This window comes from Bos taurus, chromosome 9, assembly GCF_002263795.3.
Source record: "Bos taurus isolate L1 Dominette 01449 registration number 42190680 breed Hereford chromosome 9, ARS-UCD2.0, whole genome shotgun sequence".
In the NCBI taxonomy this organism is placed as follows: domain Eukaryota; kingdom Metazoa; phylum Chordata; class Mammalia; order Artiodactyla; family Bovidae; genus Bos; species Bos taurus.
The window spans coordinates 92,962,515-92,968,514 of record NC_037336.1 but is presented as its reverse complement, the minus strand read 5'-3'; the positions used below and the strand labels follow the sequence as shown (position 1 = coordinate 92,968,514).

Here is a 6,000-nt window from a genome sequence, read left to right as displayed (position 1 = left end):
GAACCCTGATTCAGAAAGATCCCCTGGAGTTAGAAATGGCCACCTGCTCCAGAATTCTTGCCTATGCAATTCTATGGACAGAGGAGCCTTGTGGGCTACAGTCTTGGGGGTTGCAAAGAGTCAGATATGACTGAGTGACTGAGCATGCATATTCTATAGATATACAAAGGGTATGAGTTGGTTAAGTTCCAGATTACTTTTTACTACCTAATTGCTCATGGAATGCTACTTTCAATAGAAGGCACCCTCCCCATATAAGTCTCACCAGACTTTATGGTCAGGGGATGCTATTGCCTTATTTGGAAAGGAATGGGCATTTTGTAGAATTCAGCGATGAGTGAAAATCAGAATGAGTGAATACATCATGTTAAAAAAAATAAAGCTTCTTAACATTCCTAGAAAAAAATGAGTGGTTTAACTTCCAGATCCTCCACACACATAATCAAGCATAATAGTAGGAAAAGAAGCATTTAACCAGTGGAACCACAGAGCTTGACACAAGGCAGAATTGCATCATTGTCTCCTCACTTCCTGCTGTTCCTGTTATGACCTCAGACTTGAGAGCATCTGCCTTAACCACGGCAACACTTCAGAGAGTTTTAGGTCTAACTCTGCCTCTCATTGCTGTGTATGAGTTGAGGCAAGTCAATTCAGAGCTCTAAAATCTCATTATTATTATTATTTTTTCACAAAATGAGGAGCTTGGACTAGTTTAGTAGGCTTCAGACTTACAGTAACTCTGTAAGTTTGGAGCAGATAATGGTGGGATGCTCTAGCTGAAGGAAGGAGGTGAATGGCCCAGAAGCTTCTCTGACGAATGTTTAGAGTTCCAGGGAACACAGTTTGAAGGTATGTGGACAAGTCAGGCTCTAGGATCCTAATAACATGCCATCGAAAATAGGCATTGATAATAGGCATCGGTAATACACCTCTATACTACTAGCCAGGTGGTTGGCATATGTAACTAATATTTTTATGGTAACTAACCCTGCCAGCCTAGCTATGTTCTATAATATGCAAGTATTGACCAACATCTCAATTTTTGTACAGCAGAATATATAGATTTGAAACAACTAACAAAAATATTGTCATAATACTTTTGGTGATTTTCTTACAGTAACTAAGAGAAGGATATATTTCTTGCACCCCTGTGTCTAGGAAAAGTGAACACGTGAAAGGTAGACTAAGAGAGTCTGTGTTTCAAGAAAATGAAGATATTCCTCTGGGTTTAATGTGCAAGTGCACACACACACACACACACCACCACCACCACTAAAAACAATGAGAGAGTAGCATGGAAACATACACATTACCATATGTAAAAGAGAGAGCCAGTAGGAATTTGCTGTATGACTCAGGGAGCTCAAATTGGTACTCTGTGACAACCTAGAGGGGTGGGATGGGGTGGGAGGTGGGAGGGAGGTTCAAGAGGTAGTGGACATATGTATGCCTATGGCTGATTCATGTTGAAGTGTGGCAGAAACCAACATAATATTGTAAAGCAATTATCCTTCAATTTAAAATAAACAAATTAAAAAAACCACCAAAAACAAACAGAAAGAACCACAAGAAACCCCACGACCCTTCCCTACATATTTTTCTCCCTGGGCGGCCAGGGAGCCACTGGTGTCCACCTGCTTTCCCTCAGCTCGCCCTTTTCCAGCAGCAGCTGTGCTTCCCGAAGCTGCGCCTTCTTCCCGTTTCTCTCCTGGCCGGAAAGGCAGCTTCACGTGCTTTGTTGCAACAAGTCCAGACTCCTTCTCTGGCCTCACCCAGAACCCCACCCTCCAAATCCAGTCCGTGCTGCTCTTCCAGGGCTAATTTTGAGGATTCCCCCATGTGCTCCTCTTGATCCAAGCAGGCTTATTTCTTCCCTCAAAGACACAGATGCTCCCAAAGCCACCTTGCTTCCTGCCCAAAGGCCAGACTTCGGTTCTTTCCACTTGACTTGCGGCAGCCCTAAGCTTGTGTTAGGAAGAAGGACTATTGCTACTGGAAACCTCTCATAACTTAAAAAAAAAGGATGTCAAATTTTACAAATACTGTAATTTTTACATATGAGAAAACACTAGAAAAATATTTTAAAAAATCACATTGGCGATATTAGAAGGTAGAAATCAATAGGAGATTCTTTTATTATTTTTTCTGTAAGATTCTTATATTGCATTGAAATTACACTGAATCCAAAGAAAAGTGATGAGTTTTAACTTTACATTAAATTCTGGACCAAAAACAGATCTCTAATAGTCCAAATTTAAAATTCTGTGACTTCATGAAATGAAGTAAAAATGTCTCAAGAAAATGAAAGGATGAATAAGCCAATAGATTGTTTATAGACATCTACAAACACAATCTTCATATATACAACTGTAGGTAATATATATTAATAAAAGATAAAGGTTAAAAATGTTCATCTATTGAATCAAGAACCTAGATGATAAACTATATTTGTTTAAGAAAGATTATTATTTTTTCAGAAAAAAGTTCTCTGCTTTTTCTTCCCAAGCTTGCTATTAGAGATGAGCTATTAAGGCTTATCCTTTTCTTTTTTTTTAAACATACAAAGCCAACTTTACAAAAAGAGGAAAAAGAAAAACCAGCCTCTGATAGATTGCCCAGTAGAGAATTATTTATATGAAAAATCCTGCCTAAGCATAATTTTTTGAGATGACATGTGCTTTGAAAATACAATGTGATTTCATCTTGAATGTAACTGTTTTTTGTTTTTTTTTTTGCTGACACCAAAAGATACAGAACCTGCTGATATAACATGGATAGTAGTTGGCTCAGTCAATCCTGAAGCCTATAAATCCATGTGATATAGAGTTTACAAAATGGTATTGAGGAAAATATCATTGATTTATGCAATTGGAAATTTGAGCAATACGATTTTACTTAATTATGTTTGGTTTTCCTCCTTGAGAGCCTGCGTCTCTGATGACGGGGGTTGGCTGTGGCTCTAACAGAGCCTGTTTCTTCCATCCTGGTTCCTCTTTGGAGAGCAGTTTTGGATCCATCACGATTGTTTTGTGGTCCACTGAGTGTAAGAGCATGCAGTGTGCCCGAGAGTAAAGATGGAAGTGAGTTTTAAGGGTTACTCATGAATAAAACTGCAGCATATGACACTCAGGAAAGGGAGAAAAAAAACAAAAACCACACACAGATAAAAGCAGACCAGCCAGCGAGTCTCCTGAAAGTGTTCATATCTCGGGCTTCCCAGGTGGCTCAGGGGTGAAAGAATCCACCTGCCAAGCAGGAGACACAGGTTTGATCCCTGGGTCTGGAAGATCCCCTGGAGAAGGAAATGGCAACCCACTCCACTATTCTTGCCTGGGAAATCCCACAGACAGAGGCAAATCTCAGTCTTACCTGTCTCCCTTAATGGGTATTTTGAGTGTACCTGATCTTTCACTCTAGAAAGGATGTTTGTTGTATATTAGCTCTTCTCACGCCGAGAGAGAGCAGACGCAACAGATGTATGTTGAATGAATGAATCCTCTCCAGTGAAGTCTACATCCCTCTGCCAGAAAAACCATTCTTAAATGTTGCTTTCATTACTTCATTTCCTGTTTTCAAAACTTCAGAGGCCTCACTTCACCCAGAGCCCACATTTATCTTTCATGGTTCTGTGCAATTTGGCTTCAACTCTGGTTTTCTAGCTTTATCACCTGCTCAACTGCTTCCCTAGGTCTGCCCCCTACTGTGCTAGATGCCCAGCTACTCACAGACTCCTGGAAGGAAGTGCAGGCCAAGAGCTGTTGCTTTCTCACTTGTTCCCGCTTACTGATCCCAGCTGTGCCGCTGCTTGATCCCTCCTGCTTCTAGGGAGCTTGTCCATAAACTTCCAACCCGTGAGTGGTGCAACCCAACTGGTAAGTGGTCGAAAACCCCTCCTTTGAAGCTGTGCCAGAGGTGCGAGTACTTCTCAGTTGGCCCTTATTCTCTTACTTTGCTGTAATATCAGTTGTGCACTTGGCTATGGTTGTGCATAAGTTTGTCATGTTCTCAAATATGACAAATGTTATGAGACGACCTCAAAATATTTTGAATTCCCATCAGAGTCTGGCACAGTGTTATATACATAGAGTGTTATGAACTGAACAGTGTTTCCGCAAAATTCCTATGTTGAAGTCCTAACATTAAGGACCTCAAACATGACCATGTTTGCAAATAGGGCTATTGCAGGTAAGTAGTATATGAGTCTCAATCAGGGTGACTGATGCTCTTAGAGAAAGGGGAAATTTGGAGACAGACACATACGCAGGGAAAATGCCATGTGAACATGAGATCAGAGAATGGGAATGTCAAAGATTGCCATTAAACCACTAGAAGCCAGGAAGAAGACATGGAACAGTGCCCTCAGAAGGAACCAGCTCTAATAACACTTTGATCTTGAATATCTAGCCTCCAAAACTGAGAGACAATACATTTCTGTTGTTTAAGACTTAGAAAACCAACTTATGGTTGCTGGGGTCAGAGTGGGGGAGGGATAGTTAGGAACTTTGAGAAGGTCATGTACACACTGCTATATTTAAAATGGATAACCAACAAGACCTGTTATATAGCACACGGAACTCTGCTCAATGTTATGTGCCAGCCAGGATAGGAGAGGGGTTTGGGGGAGAATGGATACATGTATATGTATGGCTGAGGCTCTTCGCTGTTCACCTGAAACTACCACAATATTGTTAATTGGCTATATCCCAATACAAAATAAAAAGTTGAAAGTCCAAAAAAGAAAAAAAAAAAAAAAAACTCTCCTGTTTAAGCCATGCAATGTGTGGAACTTTGTTAAGACAGCTCTAAGAAATTAATACCACATGCTTAATAAGCATTTATTAGAACAAAGTGAAAGAAAGGTCAAGGGCTCACTGTGGGCCCCCCCTTTGAAAAATAAAACACATTTATTAACATTTGAAAAAGTAGACTATCTTCAGAGCAGTGTTCTGGGCTTCCCAGGTGACTCAGTGGTAAAGAATCCACCTGCCAATGCAAGAGACACAGGTTTGATCCCTGGGTTGAGAAGATCCCCTGGAGAAGGAAGTACAACCCCCTCTGTATTCTTGCCTGGGAAACCGCATGGAGAGAGGAGCCTGGCAGGCTACAGTCGTGGGCTTGCAAAAGAGTCGGGCGCAACTTAGCGACTGGAAAACAACAACAAAGAGCAGTTTCAGGTTCACGGCAAAATCGAGTGGAAAGTTCAGGGATTTGCCATTCTTTCTGGTCATGAGTGCACACAGCCCTCCCCACTGCTGTCATCCTATGCCAAGTGTTCCATTTGTTCCAGCCGATGAAACTGCACTGAGGCATCACTCTCACCCGAAGGCCGTAGTTTACCTTAGGGTTCTCTTTGTGTCGTACAAATGGGTGTTGGCAAGTGTAGTCACTGTTATAGTATCATACAGAGTCTTTTCACTAAAATAAAAACGAAAGCTTTTAGGATTTCACTTAAAAATCCTCTGTGCTTTGTCTGTTCATTCCTCTCCCAACCCCAGTTCTTACAGCTGCTGATCTTTGCATTATCACCATCGTTTTACAGTATGTAGCCTTTTCACACTGGCTTCTTTCCTTAGCAATAATGTATTCAAGATTTGTCCATGTCTTTTCAGGGCTCAATAGTTCATTTCTTTTTAGTGCTGAATAATTTTCCATTGTATAAATGTACCAGTTTATTTATCCATTCACCTACCAAAGAACCTCTTGGTTACTTCCAAGTTTTGGTAATTATGAATAAAGCTATGAACATTCATGTGCATGTTTTTGTGTGAACCTAATTTTTCAACTTATTTGGTTATATACCAGGAATTGTGATTGCTGGATTGTGTGGTAAGAGTATATTTAGTTTTGTAAGAAACTGCAAAAGTGTTTTTCCAAAATAGCTGTTCAGTTCAGTTCAGTCACTCAGTTGTGTCCAACTCTTTGTGAACCCATGGACTGCAGCACGTCAGGCTTCCCTGTCCATAACCAACTCCTGGAGCTTGTTCAAACTCATGTCCATTG

General features: G+C 40.7%; 1 long non-coding RNA gene across 1 annotated transcript in view; it reads left to right on the top strand.

Annotated features, from left to right (window-relative positions):
* Nucleotides 1–572: 572 nt before the first annotated feature.
* The window catches only part of LOC132346142 (uncharacterized), a 129,661-nt gene continuing 124,233 nt past the window's right edge, over nt 573–6,000 (top strand). The window contains exons 1-2 of the long non-coding RNA XR_009495883.1: nt 573–849; nt 3,689–3,872. This is a non-coding gene — a long non-coding RNA (uncharacterized lncRNA). The remainder of the gene's footprint in view (nt 850–3,688; nt 3,873–6,000) is intronic.